Genomic DNA, 19126 nt, shown 5'->3' with positions numbered 1-19126 from the left:
GTTGGAGGGCATTATCCTAAGCAAACTGATGCGGAAACAGGTAACTAAATACTACATGTTCTCACTTATAAGTGGGAGCTAAACATTGGGTACACTTGGACATAAAGACAGGAGCAATAGACACTGGGGACTATAAGAAGGGGGATTGGGTTGGGGACAATGATTGAAAAATGACACGCCAGGTACTATGCTCACTACCTGGGTGATAGGTTCAATTGTGCCCTAAACCTAAGCATTATGCAATATACCTTTGTAACAAACCTGCACATGTACCCCCTGAATCTAAAATACAAGTTAAGAAAGAGAAAGAATAAATAAGATAAAAATAAAATGCCCTTTATAACTTGCAACAAAAAAACACCAATAATATTCTTCACAGAAATGGAAAAAACAATCCTAAAATTCATATGGAACCACAAAAAAGCTAGACTATACAAGCCAAGCCTGAGGGAAAATAACAAAGCTGGAGGCATCTCTCTACCTGACTTCAAAATATATTTCAAGGTTATAGTAACCAAAAGAGCATGGTCTTGGTATAAAAACAGAAAATTAAACCAATGGAACAGAATAGAGAACTCAGAAATAAATCCACATATTTACAGACACCTGATTTTCAACAAAAGTGTCAAGAACATACATTGGGGAAGGAACCCTCTCTTCAACAAATGGGACTGGGAAAACTGGATATCTGGAAAAAGAAGAATGAAACCAGGTCCCTATCCTTCACCATATACAAAAATCAACTCAAAATGGATTAAAGACTTAAACATGAGATACAAAATTATAAAACTACTACAAGAAAATACAGGGAAAATGCTTCAGGTCAAGGCAAAGATTTTATAGCTAAGTTATCGCAGGCATATGCCAAAAATAAGCACAGGCATAAAAACAAAAATAGGTAAGTGAGGCTATATTAAAATTAAGTTTCTTCACAGCAAAGGAAGCAACCAACAGAGTGAAAAAAACTACCAACAATCTGTAGACAGGGAGACAATATTTACAAATCTATTCATCTGAGAAAGTCTAATATCTAGACTATACCAGGAATTCAAACAACTCAACAGTAAAAAGTAGTTAATAATCCCCCTAAAATGCAGACAAAGAATTTAAGGAGACATTTCTAAAAAGAAGATGTATGAATAGCCACAAAAATATGGAAAAGTTCTCAACATCACTAACAGGAAAATGGAAATAAAATCCCAAATGAGATATTGTCTCACCACAGAATGGCTACTATCAAAAACAAACAAACAACAATAACAACAACAACAAAAAACAACACAAACAAAGTCCCAAAAGTAAAAAATCGTGGTGAGGTTGGGGAGAAAAACAAAACTCTTATGCACTCGTGGAGGAGATGAGGAAGGAAGGAGATACACGATTTGAAGTATAAAGTTGAAAAAACTAGAAATACTTGATTAATAACCAAAAATCAGACATTGTACCTGATTTCAATGAACTGAAATTCTAAAAGTGATAAGCAGCTTTGGGTATTTATTAATCAATCTAGGATTCAGTCTTCATTTCGATTTCCTCAATGAGGAAATAAAAAAATATTATGGAATCAGTTTTAATAATCTCAGAAGTAAAACAAATGTAGTGTCCTTTGAGTGTTAAGCTATTAAACACAATTTCCCCTTTACCTTATTTCAAGCTCATTTGTATGGAGAAGGGAAGAGCGTCTCATCTTTATGTTGTACCAAAATGCTTCTCCATATCATATAAATTGACTCTGAAATTTTGAATTTCATACAACCAATTCGACTACTTGTTTCTGATAAATGCCTGGACATGACCTGATTTCTAGTTGCTGCACTCCTGGAAGTTATTCTTTGAATGGGTTTATTCAATGAATTATGTGTTAAGTATTTATTCAATGAATTATGTGTTGAACTATAAAAGCATAGCTATGAATCTCTGTTTAAGCAAAAGGAGGTAAATGCAGGGAACTCTGGTTTCTGAGAATGTAGGATCTGTGCCAAGAAGAGAATTCAGCTCTGGGGGTGTACAAGAGAACGAGGTGCTGTGTCAAAAGAGGATCTAACTGTGAACTGCAACATGACGAATTAGCTCAATTTCCAACAAGGAAAGATGACAGCCTAGACTTAACCCTGCCCTTCATAGTTAGTTAAAATCTACACGTGACTCTATGAGTTAATAAAACATAATGCAATAAATAGTAGACAGAGTCAGCATATCCTGTGGCCAGGATTTGATGGAAATGGGAGTGAAGAGAGAGCCACTGGGTGAGAGACAAAAGGTATGACTGGAGAAAAAAAAATAATGGGATCTGTCTTCGTAAGCCTGACTCTCATCATGTCATGGAGTCAACAAGGCATAAGCTGGCTATACGCTTATAGCCACGAAGCAAAAAGTGAAATTAAAGACATTCTACTACTTGAATTTCTATTCTTACATAAGACAACTGGTAATAAGCAACAAGACTGAAAACGAGTTTTCCTAAAATGTGATTTGCTGCTGGCATAAGGATAGACATAGCTCAATATATTAGAATTGAGAATCCAAAAACAAACCCACACTTTTATGGTCAACTGATTTTCAACATGGGTGTAAAAAAATTAAATGAGAAATGAATAGATTTTTCAACAAATGGTGCTGGGACAACTGTATATCCACATGCAAAAGAATAACGGTGGACTTTCACCAAATCTCATATCTAAAAGTAACAAAATAGAACCAGTAAATGTAAGAACTAAAACTATAAAATTCCTAGAAGAAAACATAGCCATGAATCTTTGTGACTGCAAAAAAAAAAAAAAAAAAAAAAAAAAAAAAAATTAACTGGACTTCATCAAAATTTAAACTTCTGTGCTTGAACAGAGACCATCAAGAAAGTGAAAAGGAGGCTGGGCATGGTGGCTTACAGCTGTAATCTCAACACTTTGGGAGGCTGAGGTTGGAGGATTGCTTGAGCTCAGGAGTTCAAAACCAGCCTGGGCAACATAGTGAGGCCTTCTCTCTACAATTTAAAATTATATAAATTTTGAAAACATAATAAATCATAAAAAAGAAAATAAAAAGGGAAGCCATAGAAAATATTTGGAAACATCTCCGATAAGGGACTTACACCTAGGGTATATAAAGAACTCTTAAAGTTCAGAAATTTAGGACAACCCAATTTTAATGTGGGCAAAGGATTTGAATAGACATTTCTCCAAAGAAGATATACAAATGGCTCATAAGCACATAGAAACGGGCTTAAAGTCATTCATTACTAGGGAAATGTGAATCAAAACCACATTGATTTTGATCAATGTGGTATGAGGTACCACTTCATACCTCTAGGTTGGAATCCTTTTTCAATCAAAAATATGAAAATATTGGCAAGGATGTGGAGAAATTAGAACCCTCATACAATGCTGATGGGAATGTAAAATGGTGCAACCACTTTGGAAAGCAGACTGGCAGCTCCTCAAAAGGTTAAGCAAAGAGTTGCCATATGACCCAGAAATTCAACTCATATGTATACACCCAAGAGAAAGGAACACATATGCAAACACAAAAACTTGTACATAAAAGTTCACAGCAGCATGATTAGTAATAGCCAAAATATGGAAAAAATCCAAAGGTCCATCACCTGATGAATGGCTAAATAAATGAGTGGTATGTCTATGCCGTGGAAAATTATTCAGCGATAAGGTGAAATTAAATACTGATACATGTTACAACACAATGAACCTTAAAAATGTTATGCTTAGTAGAAGCCAGTCACAAAAGACTACCACATATTGTGTAATCCAACTGATATGTAGTGTCCAGAGTGGGCTAATCCATGGAAACAAAACAGATTGCTGGCTCTTTCCAGGGTCATGAAAATATCCTACAGCTGATGATGGTGATGGTTACACACTCTGGGAATATACTAAGAGACCATGAATTGTACACGTTCAATGGGTAAACTGCATGGTATGAGAAGTATGTCTCAGTAAAATTGTTTTTAAAAATTCAGTGGTAGAATCTAGATACATCTCTTAATTCTGTACTTTGGATGTACATACTATACATGATTTGTAAAAAAGCACAATATATTTAAAATGAAAGGAAAATGAAGGAAGTGCCTAACATTTCAAGTAGTTTGTAAATTAAAACATTTGCATTTTGAAGAACAGTACTATAGCCTTTCTGTACAAGTTATCCTGAAATTCATGAAATAAATATACACAGATTCTGTACCCATTCACAAAAGTAAAGATAAGAAATAAGACAATTTTCTGGAACATTCTATTAAGCATTATCCTACAATTTAATCTGGCTTGCCTCACCATGGCAATAGAGAAATTACTAAAAAATACCACTTCACAGAAAAAAAAAAAAGTCTCTCAACTTCTGTGAGGAATACTGAATAATTCCCAACTTTCTTAAGGGTCTTTGGAAATGATCCTTATTTTTAAAATGTATGTACTTATGAGGAGAAAAGGACAGAATGAAAGCCAGAGGTTAAGAAACAAGTGCATTATAAACATAATAAAATTGTAATAAAATGAATTATAATAAAAATACAAAAGAAAGTCATCCACTGCAATTAGTATCCTAAAACATCTGACATTATTTCACCACCTATAGATTAACTGTTGATATGTTTCATACATACTTCACTTCTGATTTGACCCAATTTCTTCTTTGAATTGAGTGTCTCATCTAAATTAATGTGACAACGTGATGTAGCCTCTGATGTAGGTTGTTGTTTTAGGGGATCGGTCCATTCTTGTTGGAGTTGTCTCATAACTACCTGTGAAGGTATTTTTAATTGTTACTGATTTATAAATCACCTTATTATTAAATTATGGTAGTAAGATTTAACTCTAACATACATACCTTGAAAAATATCAACACATATATGGTTCACCTCCTTATGTGCACACATTCTTGTTTATTATTGAATTCAGTCAAGGACATAGAAGGTGTTATCTTCCTGCCAAATCAGTTTTCTGTTAACTTAGGCAATAGATTCAGCCCACTATTCACTCTTCCCTGAAACATCTGCAATGCTTAACAACCTACTGAAGTCTAAAATAGAAATCAGTTTGTGGGTGGGGCTGTTGGTGGTATATCCCACACTGTGAAATGTTTTCCCCTTCTTTTTTATTAGAAGCTTAAATCTCTTTTTTATTAGAAGCTCAAATCAACCTCAGAGTTCCTTGCATATTCAATTGCCTGCTCAGATCTTTCCAAAAGATTTTTATCTCAGAATACAAGTAAAATTCCAATGGCCTTTGAGGCCCTAGGTAACCTGGCCTCTACCTCCCTCCTGACCTCAGCTCCTACAACTATCTCACCTATTCAGTCCATTCCTGCTATATGTGGAATCCTGCCACCTCTCATTAGTTTGAAAATGGGACTCAATGCCAAACAAGTAAATCACAGATAGCCACAATTACCTCTGTACTGGTCAAAGTTATATCTGAATGATAGGTAGTGAGACTTGAAATGAAAATTATGAGCAAATTCTTTGTAAAAACATTCAAAGTAAATTATAAATACCAGTGGTAAGATTAAATCTAACATGGCTTTTCTGAAATTCACATCTGTCCCAAATTATGACTTAATAAAAAGTAAGTGCCTTTAGGTGGGGGTGCGATGGCTCACGCCTGTACTCCCAGCACTTTGGGAGGCTGAGGCTGGTGGATCACCTGAGGTCAGGAGTTCAAGACCAGCCTGGTCAACATGGTGAAACCCCGTTTCTACTAAAAATACAAAAATTACAGCGCAAGACTCCATCTCAAAAGAAAAGAAAGAAAGAAAGAAAGAAAAGTAAATGCCTTTAAAGAATTGAGAGGTCATAACAAGTAATTTGAGACTGAAATTGTCTCAGATTTAAGTCAAATTGATATGAATAAAAATAAGATTATACCAACTTAAATACATCACAAAACTACTGAAGGAAAAGTATTATGAGATACAGGAGTACACTTCAGTTCACCTGGGAAATCTGGAATTAATGGTCAAAGTAACCCTCCTCACTGAATCTTAATTTCAAAATACTCACGTCAAATATGAGCATTTCTGTTTATCTGCTTCATCATCGTCTTAAAACAGGGCCACATAAAGGCACTGCAATGATCATTTCAGCAGCATAAGACTACATTGTGAGTATTAGTCTGTACCTATTAACACTGCAACTGAACTTAAAATTTCATAGATGACACAATTTCTTTACTCAAAGTAAAGCATCTTTCAGGTTTAACTTCTTTTTTGCTGTACATTTCTAGGCTGATATAGCAAATACATTTATCATCTATATATTTTTATATTTAACTAGATACTGAGGGAAGAGAGAGACCCTCTCACATTGTTTTATATTGTTTAATACTCAGAAAAGGAAAGAGAAGAGAAACTAAAGGCAGGTAGCCCAGCACCTAGGAACCAGACCTGAAACCAGGCCTGGGCCTGCTTGACCCAAACCTGGTAATTAAAATTCAACCCCTGACCTAGCGACTGATGTTATCTATAGATTCCAGACATTGTATGGAAAGACATTGTGAAACCTCCTGTTCTGTTCTGTTTCACTCTGACCGCTGGTGGCGCTCGCAGCCCCTGTCACGTACCCCCTGGCTTGCAGCCCCTGTCATGTACCCCCTGGCTTGCTCAATCAATCACGACCCTCTCATGTGGACCCCCTTAGAGTTGTGAGTCCTTTAAAGGGACAGAAGTTGAGCACCTGACAAGCTCGAACTTTAAGAGGCTAGCCTGTCGATGCTCCCAGCTGATTAAAGCCACTCCCTTCACTATCTCCATGTCTGAGGGGTTTTGTCTGTGGCTTGTCCTGCTACAGATACACCATTTAGCCATAACCAAATATTACTTTACATTTTCTATCAGGAAGATTGAAAAATATTTTATCTTTCTTAATACTTACTTTTCTTCGTGCTTTCTCTTTCTCACATTGATGCATTCTTTCTTGTAAATGATTATATTCATCCATCAACTCCTTGTTCTTCTCTTGTAGTGAAAGAATCTTCTTTTCACTCTCAGCTTGAAGATTTTTGGCAAAAGCATGAAATTGGTCTTGGATAGTACTGATTGTCTTTTCCTGACTGTTAGCTTTCTTGTGAGCATCATCAAGTTGCTGTGGAAGCAATGTATTTTCATTTTGTAGTTGAGATAATCTCTCCTCTACAGATTCCTGCTTGGCAATGTATTTCTTCAGTTTGCGTTGTTCAGTTTGGTACATTTGTTCAATTTCTTTCTTCTCACAGTGTGTTTGGCTGAGGTCTCTTTGCAAACGTTCCAAAATCAAACTCTTTCTTTCAACAGCATCTCTTGTGTTATGGAGCTGAATTTGTAGGCTGCTGATTTTACTTTCAGCATTAGAAAGTTTTTCAGAAAGAATCTCAGTCTTAGCTTGTAGGTCAGACATATCAACCTTTTTCTTGTCCTGTAAATGAACCCACTCTTGTCTTGTTCTCTGGAAATCAAGTTTTGGGTCTCTTGATGTCTGACTTTGATCACAATCACGTAGAGCAGCAGCCAGTCTACAGCGATACGATTCCATTTCTATTTCCAGTCTTTCTTGGTTCTGTTTCTTATTTTCCAGTTCAGAATTGAGTATTTTATTCTCAGCTGTCAGATCGTTCAGCTGTCCACTGTACTGCAGTATTGTTTTTGTTAATTTTTCCTCATTTAGTTTTATAATTTTTTGAAGGTTATCATTCTTTTCTTTCACAACCTCAATGTCTTCAAAATATTTCTTTTCCTTTTGCTGGTTCTGATTATTTACTGTATCTATTTCCAGTCTCAGCAAGGCAATTTCTTCCTGCAACATGCAATTTTCATGCAAGAGATCCTTTTCTTTTTTATGCCTATGAGAAATCTAAGTAAGAAAGGAAACATTTAGTAGCACTCAATAAAATGACATATCATGATTTCCTCTGAAATTAAAGAATAACCTGAACATGTATACAATGAAAAGATTGCCATAAGTGGATATCCAACTGGAAAAAAATATTGGATCGAAACTTCAAACCTCATAGAACATAAATTCCCAAAACTTGCATAAATTTATTTGAAGATAATGAATCCATGAAAGTAAAAAATAAATGACTGGAGCATTTTTAAGCATCTCGAATTCGAAGACTTTCCCTGAATTACAACAAATTCAAAGGCATAAAATGAAAGATTAATAAATGTGACTACATTAAAAAATTGGCTTTACATTCTAACATCTAACCTATACACCACCCTATAGTAAAAGCTGTAGCTTTGCATATATCTGGACAAAGGAAATTTCCCAACTTTAAGTTCTGTTTTTTTTTTTCCTGAGAATATTCTATAGCCATTTTATTTTTCTAACATTTTTATTGTCAGTTATATAAGAATTACATTTATTCATAAATGCTAAATCTAAGCATTATATTAGGTTTTTTTTTTTTCTTTTTTTTTTTTGAGACAGGGTCTCCACTCCATCACTCAGGTTAGAGGGCAGTGGCACAATCAAGACTTACCGTAGCCTTGGCCTCCCAGGCTCAGGTGATTCTCCCACTTCAGCCTCCTGGGTAGCTGAACTAGAGGCACACGCCCCCCTACCCAGCTAAATTTATTTGTACTCTTTGTAGAGATGGGGTTTCGCCATGCTGCCCAGGCTGGTCTGGAACTCCTGGGCTCAAGCGATCCACCCACCACAGCCTTCCAAAGTGCTGGGATTACAGGCATGAGCCCCTGCGCCTGGCCTTGTACCAAGCACTTATACATACATCACTAAACTCATTTATGTCACAATTCTGAAAGGAGAGGTCAAAAAATATGCAAGCTGCAGGATTTTCCCTAGGTCCTCTTACTTTACTTCTAGTGCTCTTCCACCAAATCACGATTACTTCTGTATTGTAAATATAGAAATATAGCAATAACTTCTGTTTCCTCTTTATAATGTTTGAAACAGAAATAAGCATGAAACAGGGGAACAAAATACTTACCAATAAATTATCACTAAGTTTATATTATGGCATATCATTGTTTTCAAAGTTCTTTGCACTGATATGAGAGGTTACTTGGAGCAAACTGTTACTCTCCTCAAAAGTAAGGGGAATGGCATCTGAAGTATAGCCTCTGAACTGGCTTTACATTTCATCTTTACTACCAATGGAAATAATAATGTGACCTCTCCGTTAATATGTTAGGAAGATGAAATCATGTCTGAAAACTAGAACGTCTGTTGTTAGTAGCAAGGGTTTTGAGATTGTGGAAAGATCATTAATTCCTATGAAAAATAACAAAGGTTTCTCCTTTGGATAAGGCTACTGTGAATGTCACTACTCGACTCTTGCAGAGTTGAATTAAGAACATGACTTTGGGCCAGGCATGGTGGCTCACGCCTGTAATCCCAGCACTTTGGGAGGCCGAGGCGGATGGATCACAAGGTCAGGAGATCGAGACCATCCTGTGAATGGCAAAACCCCGTCTCTACTAAAAATACAAAAAATTAGCCAGGCGCGGTGGCGGGCACCTGTAATCCCAGCTACTTGGGAGGCTGAGGTGGGAGGATGGCATGAACCCAGGAGGCGGAGCTTGCAGTGAGCAGAGATTGCGCCACTGCCCTCCAGCCTGGGCAACTGAGTGAGACTCCGTCTCAAAAAAAAAAAAGAACATGATTTTATCCAATGGGCCAAAACTGCCAGAACCACTATCACTACCCTTAAATGTGTGTATGTGTGTGTGTGTGTGTGTGTGTGTGTGTGTGTGTGTGTGTGTGGTTCAAAAATCCATTATACTTTCCAAGTTGCATAGAGTTGTTTTTAAAAAATACATTCACATACAAAAATATATTTGGAAATAACTAAAGAAAATACCTCAGAATTAATTTTCTTTTGAGCAATTTCTAGCTCCTTTTGTTTACTCGTCAGAATCTGATCTTGTAATATTCTGGCATTCTGTTCTTCAGAAAGTTGCTTCTGGACATCGTTTCGCTCCTGCACAACCTAGAGATAACATGGAGGTTTTGGTCTAATAGCACTGAAAAAGAAAGTCTAAAAGGTTAATTAAGAGCAGACTTTCTCTTATAAAACGGTTAAAAGGAAGTAGCTTGTTAAAGCACAAGAACTTTTATCCCTCAAGAATCGCTCAAATCTTAATTGCACACATGACAGCTAAATTTGTCAAAGAGAAAAACAGTTCTTAAATATGGGAAGATACAGCATTGTGAAATAAAATTTCTTTCAAAACATTTAACTAGTGTCATTATAGTTTCAAAGCTATTTAGCCTGTATATTAACATAAACAATGTGCAAATGAACATCTATGTTAGTGATTAAACTCAACTTATCCTCCATTCTGAAAACATAGACTAAGCATCTACTAGATACCAAGGTTTACAGTAAATAATTTTAACTATAAATGCCATGGTTCATTTTTAAGAGGAGATAACAGTTTTGGTTTGTTTTAAACCTAAATTATATACATGAACCCAAAAAAATTATAAGTAATATTGATGAAACATAAAGTTAGAAATATGAAGTTTTCACCAAAGATTAATCTACCAGATCCAAGTTGTTTCTTACTGTCTTCAACTCCTTAACGAGTCTTCTCAGTGTCCATTTAAGTCGTTGCTTCATTTCAACCTCTTTCCCACATTCCTCTTCTTTTAGTCTTAACCGTTCACTATATTTATTATATAACATGACAGCATTTCCTTTCTCCTCTTTTTCTTGTTTTAAGGCAAGTCTGCAGTTAAATATGGATTACATTAAAATGTGTTTTGTTAGAAAATAAAAAAGTTGATTTCGTTATCTGGCTCTTCTCATGTGGGTTTATTATCCTCATAGAAACCCCTATGCTCTTCTTTCCTTTCTAGTTCTCATGCTTTTAATTTCTCACTTCAGTCTCTTTCAAGGGACATATATATTTAAAAGGTAGTGAGGAAAGAAACAGTCCATTACCTGGTAAGTTACTAGTAACCCTGGTAAGTATTACCGAAAAGCATATTTGAAATGTTTCAGTAAAGTAACAAGTTGAAGAAAATTACTTCTTTTTCACGTTATGCAAGTTGAAAATTAGTTAATTAGAACAGATCATTTAGAGTTAGCTAATTTAAAAGAAGTTACTGTTTACAAACAAGTTTAGAAATTCACTAGAAATGCATTTTCGTCTTTATGAAATATTGTATGTGTAGCCATAAAAATCATTTACAGTGTAAGATAACACCTTCAGATGTCATTCACACAACATGTATCTGCAGATTACTGTAATCCAAGACTAGGCTAAGCTGTCTAGTAACTGTTACCCCCATCCTTTTTATGTTTCTCTTTTTGGTAACACTTTCAACTTATCTTCTTGATTCTTATGTATTTTATAAGCAATTTTAAAATCTCTTTTTGGAACAAGACAGGATCTAATATCTAATATAAAAGTAAAGGATAATGTGTGTTTCAGCATTGAATTTGGAATTAATTTTTTCTGCATATGAGAGATATGGAATAAACTAATCATCAATTACTTTCCATTTTACTTCTTATTTCATGCATGTTTAGAATAAAACTGGGAAGTCCTAGCCAGAGCAATCAGATAAGAGAAAGAAAGACAGGGCATCCAAATTGGAAAAGAGAAAGTCAAACTATCTCTGTTTGCCTATGACATAATCTTTTAGCTTAGAAAACCCTAAAGACTCCTAGATTTGATCAATGAAATCGGTAAAAGTCTCAGGTTACAAAATCAATGTACACAAATCAGTAGCACTAGTAAACATCAAGAATGACCAAGGTGAGAATCAAATCAAGAACCTAATCCCTTTTACAATAGCTGCAACAACAAAAAAAATCTAGGAATATACTTAACCAAGGAGGTGAAAGATCTCTACAAGAACTAGAAAGCACTGCTGAAGGAAATAATAGATGACACAAACAAATGGAAATATGCCCTATGTTCATAGATTAGAAGAATCAATACAGTGAAAATGACCATATTAACCAAAGCAATCTACAGATTTGATGCAATTCCTATCGACGTACCACTGTCACTCTTCACAGAATTAGAGAAAATACTCCTAAAACTCACAGGGAATCAAAAAAGAGCCTGAATAGCCAAAGCAATCCCAAGTAAAAAAACGAAGCCAGAGGCATCACATTACCAGATTTCAAACCATACAAGGCTAAAGTAACCAAAAGAGCATGGTACTTGTATAAAAGTACATACATAGACCAATGGAACGGAGTAGTGAACCTAGAAATAAAGCCAAGTATGTATAACCAACTGACCTTTCACAAAGTGTACAAAGACATAAACTGGGCAAAGAACACCCTATTCAATAAATGGTGTTGGGAAAATTGAACAGCCACATGTAGAAAAACGAAACTGGATCCCTATCTCTAACCATATATAAAAATTAACTCAAGATGGATTAAGCCTAACATGGTGGCTCACATCTGTAATCCTGGTGCTTTGGGAGGCCAAGGCAGGAGAAGGGCTTAATCCCAGGAGTTTGAGACCAGCCTGGGCAACATAGCGGGACCTTATCTCCACCAAAAATATATATATACACACATATAATATATATATAACATATTATATATTTATATATATATATATTTTTTTTTTTTTCTTTTCTTTTCTTTGAGACAGAGTCTCATTCTTTTGCCCAGGCTGGAGTACAGTGACATGATCTCGGCTCACTGCAACTTCCGCCTCCCGAGTTCAAGCGATACTCTTGCCTCAGCCTCCCGAGTAGATGGGAATACAGACATGCGCCACCACACTCAGCTAATGTTGGTTATTTTAGTAGAGACGGGGTTTCATCATGTTGGTCAGGCTGGTCTCGAACTCCTGACCTCGTGATCTGCCCACCTCGGCCTCCCAAACTACTGGGATTACAGATGTGAGCCACCAAGCCCGGCCCCCAAAATTATTTTTTTAATTAAAAAAGAGATGGATTAAAAACTTAAATCTATAACCTGAAACTACAAAAAAATCTGAAAGAAAGCCTAGGAAAAAACTCTTTTGGGCACTGGCCTAGGCAAAGAATTTATGATGAAGACCCCAGAACTAAATGCAACAAAAACAAAAATAAATAAATGGGACCTAATTAAATGAAAGGGCTGGCCTAGCATGGTGGCTCAGACCTATAATCTCAGCACTTTGGGAGGCTGAGGTGGGCGAATCACCTGAGGTCGGGAGTTCGAGACCAGCCTGACCAACATGGAGAAACCTTGTCTCTACTAAAAATACAAAACTAGCCGGCGTGGCGGCACGAGCCTTTAATCCCAGCTACTTGGGAGGCTGAGGCAGGAGGATCACTTTAACCCAGGAGGCAGAGGTTGTGGTGAGCTGAGATCATGCCATTGCACTCCAGCATGGGCAACAAGAGTGAAACTGTCTCAAAAAAGAAAAGAAAAGAAAGGAAAAGTCTTCTGCACAGCAAAAGAAATAATCAGAGTAAACAGACAATGCACAAAATAAGAGAAAATATTTGCAAACTATGCATCTGACAAAGGACAACAAATCAACAAGAAAAATGAAAATAATCCCATCAAAAAGTGCACAAATGACATGGACAGATATTTCTCAAAAGAAGATGCACAAATGGCCAACAAACATATTTTAAAATGCTCAACATCACTAATATTCTGGGAAATGCAAACTAAAACAACAAGGAGCTATAACCTTACTCCAGAATGCTCATTATTAAAAAGTCAAAAAACAATAGATGTTGGTGCAGATGTGGTGAAAAGGGAATGCTTATACACTGCTGGTAGGGATGTAAATTAGTACAACCTCTATGAAAAACAGTAGAGAGGTTTCTCAAAGAACTAAAATAGAGCTACCATTCAATCCAACAATCCTCTACTGGGTATCTACCCAAAGGAAAAGAAATCATTATATCAAAAAGACACCTGCAAATGTATGTCGATTGCAGCACATTTCACAATTGCAAAGATATGGAAGTGTTCCATCAACTGACGAATGGAATAAATAATATGTGGTATGTATATGCTATATATATTCTGGGCTGGGCATGATGGCTCACTCCTTTAATACTAATGATTTGGGAGGCCAAGGCAGAAGGAATGCTTGAGGTCGGGAGTTGGAGATCATCCTGAGCAACATAGTGAGACCCTGTCTCTACAAAACACTTAAAAAGTTAGCCAAGCATGGGAATGTGCACCTGGAGTCCCAGCTACTTAGGACGCTGAGGCAGAGGATGGAGTTCAAGGCTGCAGGGAGGTATGGTCACACCAGTGAACTCCAGCCCCAGGCACAGAGTGAGACCCTGTGTCTACAAATAATAATAATGATAAAAGATGTTCCTTATATCATTAATTATAGATACAAGGTAATTTTAAAACCCAAATTACAATTTGTTAAATGAATAACAAGATTTCATATGGTGGACTTCTATATGGCTATTAAGACTGCAAAGAATATGCATTTATTTATTAGAAGAGTTCACAGTTAACCATTTGTTTTATTATTTCCAAGAATTTCATATTCCACAAAACCGAGGTTTCTCCCCCATTAATCCCAGGTGGTAAGTCAGCAATTACAAAAATTCTGATATATTATCTTTAGTATAAATGTTTCTTTAGAACTAGAATATCATACCTCAAACTGTACAGCTGCTTCTCCAATTCAATTTTTTGAAGCTCTAACTGTAATTCTGTCTTTTTTGTTTCAGATAGCTCCTTTTGTAGTACACTGACCATATTTTCTGTTTGTTTAATTTTTACTGTAAGTTGTTCATAGTCATTATTCTTAAGTTTCAGTAAGTGTTCATAGAAACAAAATGTGTCTTGGATTCTTGATAGGCTAACAGAATCTGTGTCAGGGAGAAAACAAGGTGGAAATAAAATATATGAGTACTTTTTAGGGATAAAGGACTGTGCATTTTAACATTGTCTCCTTCATATATTGAACAAATATGCACTGAGTGTCTACAGTGTGGCATTCTACTAAGCTCTGCAGATAAAACAGACAAGACCTTTACTCTCATTTAGCCTTAAGTGTAGTGAGGAACAAAGACAACAAAAGTGACAATTATAAACTCAGACAGATGGTGTAAGAAAACAGAGTTCTATGATCACATAGGGGAATTTGATCTATAGTGGGCCCAGGGAAGATTTCCCTGCGGAAATGAAGGGTGAGAAGGAAGCAGTTAAGCAAAGGGGTAGAGAAGTATTCTAGCCAGTGGACAGCAGGTGCTGAAGCTCTGCTGCAATCTGCTTCTGGCCACGATGGACAGCAAGTACTGATTTACCTTCTTGCCTGAGACAACCAAAAAGAAAACAGGCAAAATACATTCTACAATCATTTACCAGGCAGTGAACTTCAGGTAATGAAGACAATGATCCCCGTAAGACAGAAAACAAATGAAATTCATACCAACACTCCAGCTCCCTGCCTTCACAGAGTTTCCAGGCTACTGCACAGAGAGAAAAAACTGACATAGAGTCCACCAGATTCCCTGAGATGAGATGATGAAGCTGAGAGTCTGGTAAAGCCAAGGCAGGCAGAGATCACAAAACAGAACACCGGAAAGGAGGCAGAGTACAGGGAAAGAACACTGAAGATCTACAAAAATACCTCCTGGGCATCTAGCAGAGTAACAAACAGCACATGTGTTTCAGAAAACCGCCCCAGACCAAGGGGGAAAAACATCTAAAAAACACTGGAAAGAAACATGTCTGGTGCTCACAATGTGCCAAAAAGAGTGTCCATTCCCCTGAGTGATGCTGGGAAAACTCAGACTTCGTATGGCAATGAATAGTCATCACAAAGATCTTGCCTCAGGAGCAGGAAATTCAACCAAATCATAAAAGCAAGATCAGAAAGATCGAGTTATTCATATGGAACTCAACTATATATTAAAATTAAGCTCAAGCAGATAGGCAGAGGCATGGAAGATTTTTTTAAGCAAACTACACTTGCAGAGATTCAAATTACAATGTCAAGAATGAAAGCTACAATGGATGGAAGTGAACACAGATTAGACATCACCAAACAGAAGATTCATAAATTTGAGACATCAGTGAACTATAAGAAAACTTCAAGCAGGAATAAGTCCCCAAAGAGGGAAAAAGAGAGACAGAAAGATAAAAAAAAGAATGGTCAAAACTTTCTAAATGTAAAGAAAACTATAATCCTACAAATCCAGAAGTATCTGGCTGGGAGAGAGGAAATGAAAGTATACCATTCTAATTTTCTTTTTTTTAAAATTTCAATCGGTTTTTGGGTAACAGGTGGTCCTTGGTTACATGAATAAGTTCTTTAGTGGTGGTTTCTGAGATTTTGGTGCACCCACCACCCAAGCAGCATACACTGTTTCTAATCCATAGTCTTTTATCCTTCACCTCCTCCCCCCACTTTTCCCCCCAAGTTCCCAACCTCCATTGTATTATTCTTATGCCCCTGCATCCTCACAGCATAGTTCCCACTTACAAGTGAGAACAGACAATGTTTGGGTTTTCATTCATAATTTTTCTTATGCCATATATGATATGCCATAATACTTTTGAAGATGGACAGTGATAACTTAAAATCATATACTATACATTGTAGTGCAACCACTAAGATAGAAAAAAATAGTTATTGCTAATAAGCCATAAAAGGAAGATAAAAATAAATCACAAAAATTACTGGACTAATTGAGAAGAAGGCAGAAAAAGAAGAAAAGAGAACAAAGAACTGCGGGGACCAATGGAAATCAAACAGCATGATGACAGACAAACCTAACTGTATCAATAAGCACATTATACATGAAACTGGCCTAAAAATCTCAATTAAAATGCAGATTGTAAGGCTGGATAAAAATGCAAGAAGCTACTCCATGCTTCCTATAAAAAAAAGTACTTTAAATGTAAAACACAAATTGTTCAAAAGGATGGAAAAAGATATATTAGGCTAAGAGTTGACAAAAGAAGCCTGAGAAGAAATGGCTACGTTTATGCCAAAGTAGATTTCACAGAAAAAAAACAAAAACCAGCTATAAACACTCATTTCCTAATGACTTAAAAAAGTTCAGGTAATCAAGAACATATAATCTTAAATGTTTGTGCACCTAATAACAGCTTCAAAGTATACGAGGTAAAGATCGATAGAAGAAATAGACAAATTCACACGTACAGTCTGAGATTTGAGTATCACTTACTCAATAAGTGATAAAACTAGGGAGCAGCAAATCAGCAAGAATGGAGTAGACTGGAACAACACCATGCTTCTCAAGTACCCAGGGAGCACTTACCAAAACAGACCACATTCTAGGTTCTGCAATCAATCTTAATAAAAGAATTAAGTCAGAAGGATTTAAGTTATACAAAGTATGTTCCCTGACCACAAGGCAATCAAATCAGAAATCAGTAACAAAATATCTCATCAAAATATTCAAATATTTTAAAACAAAGTAACACACATCTAAATAACCCTAGGTCAAAGACATGATGCAAAGAGAAATTAGAGAGTATTTTGAACTGAATGAAAATGAAAATACTACATATCAGGATTTGTGGTACACAGTTAACAGTACTTAAAATTTTTTAGCACTAAACATCTATATTAGAAGACTCTCAAGTCAATGGTCTTGACTTCCTTAAGAAACTAAAAAAAGAGAAGAAACTAAAAAAGAAGAAGAAGAAGAAATTAAACCCAAAGCAAGCAGAGGAAATGATATAATAAACGTCTGCTATGGTCTGACATTTGCATCCTCCCAGAACTCGTATGCTGAAACTTAATCACAGAGGTGATGTTATCAGAAGGTGGGGCTTCGTGGAGGTAATTAGCTCATGGGAGCCAAGCCTTCACGAATGGGATTAGTGCCCTTATGCAATAGACTCCAGAGGGCTCACTCACTTATTCTGCCATGTGAGGACAGGGATCTATGAACCGGGAATTGGTCCCTCACCAGACACCAAATCTGCCAGCACCTAGATCTTGGACTTTTGTGAAAAATCTATTTCTGTTGTTTATAAGTTACCCAGTCTATAGTATTTTGTTATAGCAGGCCAAACAGACCACAACATCAAAGATGAAACCAATAAAACAGAAAAACAATAGGAAAAAATCAGTAAAACCACACACTTTGATGAGGTCAATAAAAGTGATAAAACTCTATTCAGGTTGATCACAAAAAAGAAGATGCAAATTACAATTTCAGAAACATAGTAATATGACATTTTTATAGATTCTACAGATACTAAAAGAACAGCAATATAATAAGGTGAGCTTTATGTGACTAAACATGACAACTTTGATAAAATGGACACTTTCCTTGAAAAACAAAAATTACCAAGGTTCAATCCAGAAGGAATAACCTGAACTGTCTTATAACTATAAAAGAAAATAGAGCATAAGGAACGCCTTCCTAGAAAGAAAACTCGAAGCCCAGATAGCTATGCTGGTGAATTCTACCAAATATTTAAGAAGTAATATAACAACTTTACATGACCTTTCCCCCACCCTCAAAAAAAACAGAGGAGAAATACAACTCATTCTATCACTCTAGCATTACCCTGAACCAGAATCTGACAATGATATTACAAAAACAGAAAACTCCTTCATGAACATAGATGTAAAAATTTAACCAATTTCTCAAGAAACCAAGATATCCTCCTTTAGGTAAGCGAACAACCTCTGGTACAGCCATGCGATAATGAGCTGTCATGCCATGAGAAGACATGAAGGAACCACAAGCCATATTACCAAGTGAAAGATGCCAGTCTAAAGGCTATACGCTGTCTGATACCAATTATATGACATTTTGGAAAAGGCAAAACTATAGATACCATAAAAAAAGTCAGTGGTTGCCAGGAGCTGGGGAGGGAAGGCGGGAGAAGATGAACAGATGAAGCACAAAGGAGTTTTAAAGCTCTGAAACTACTTTGGATAATACTACAGTGATAAATACATGTCCTCATACCTTTGTCCAAATTCACAGAATGTAAGACACTGAAACTGAACCCTAATATCAACTATGGACTTTGGGTGATTGTGATTATCAATTCAGGATCATCAATGAGATCAAGTGTACCACTCTGGTGAGGATATTGATAATTGTGGAGGCTGTGCACGTGTAGGGGCAGGGAGTACAGGGATAATCTCTGTGCCTTACTTTCAGTTTTGCTGTGAAGCTAAAACTAGTCTAAAAAATAGCCTTGGCCGGGCGCGGTGGCTTAAGCCTGTAATCCCAGCACTT

At 36.3% G+C, this 19126-nt stretch overlaps 1 pseudogene across 1 annotated transcript in view; it reads right to left on the bottom strand.

Moving 5' to 3' along the window:
• Positions 1-19126, bottom strand: part of LOC704543 (CCDC144A N-terminal pseudogene) — a 119209-nt pseudogene that overhangs the window by 29240 nt on the left and 70843 nt on the right. The window contains exons 9-13 of the transcript XR_013406177.1: positions 14545-14758; positions 10491-10674; positions 9804-9932; positions 6878-7831; positions 4613-4750 (exon numbers count right to left, since the gene is read on the bottom strand). The product of XR_013406177.1 is annotated as a CCDC144A N-terminal pseudogene (transcript). The remainder of the gene's footprint in view (positions 1-4612; positions 4751-6877; positions 7832-9803; positions 9933-10490; positions 10675-14544; positions 14759-19126) is intronic.

The sequence above is a fragment of the Macaca mulatta genome, chromosome 16 (genome assembly GCF_049350105.2).
Source record: "Macaca mulatta isolate MMU2019108-1 chromosome 16, T2T-MMU8v2.0, whole genome shotgun sequence".
NCBI classification, from domain to species: domain Eukaryota; kingdom Metazoa; phylum Chordata; class Mammalia; order Primates; family Cercopithecidae; genus Macaca; species Macaca mulatta.
Note: the sequence above shows the minus strand (reverse complement) of the source record. Positions and strands in the feature narration are given on the sequence as shown.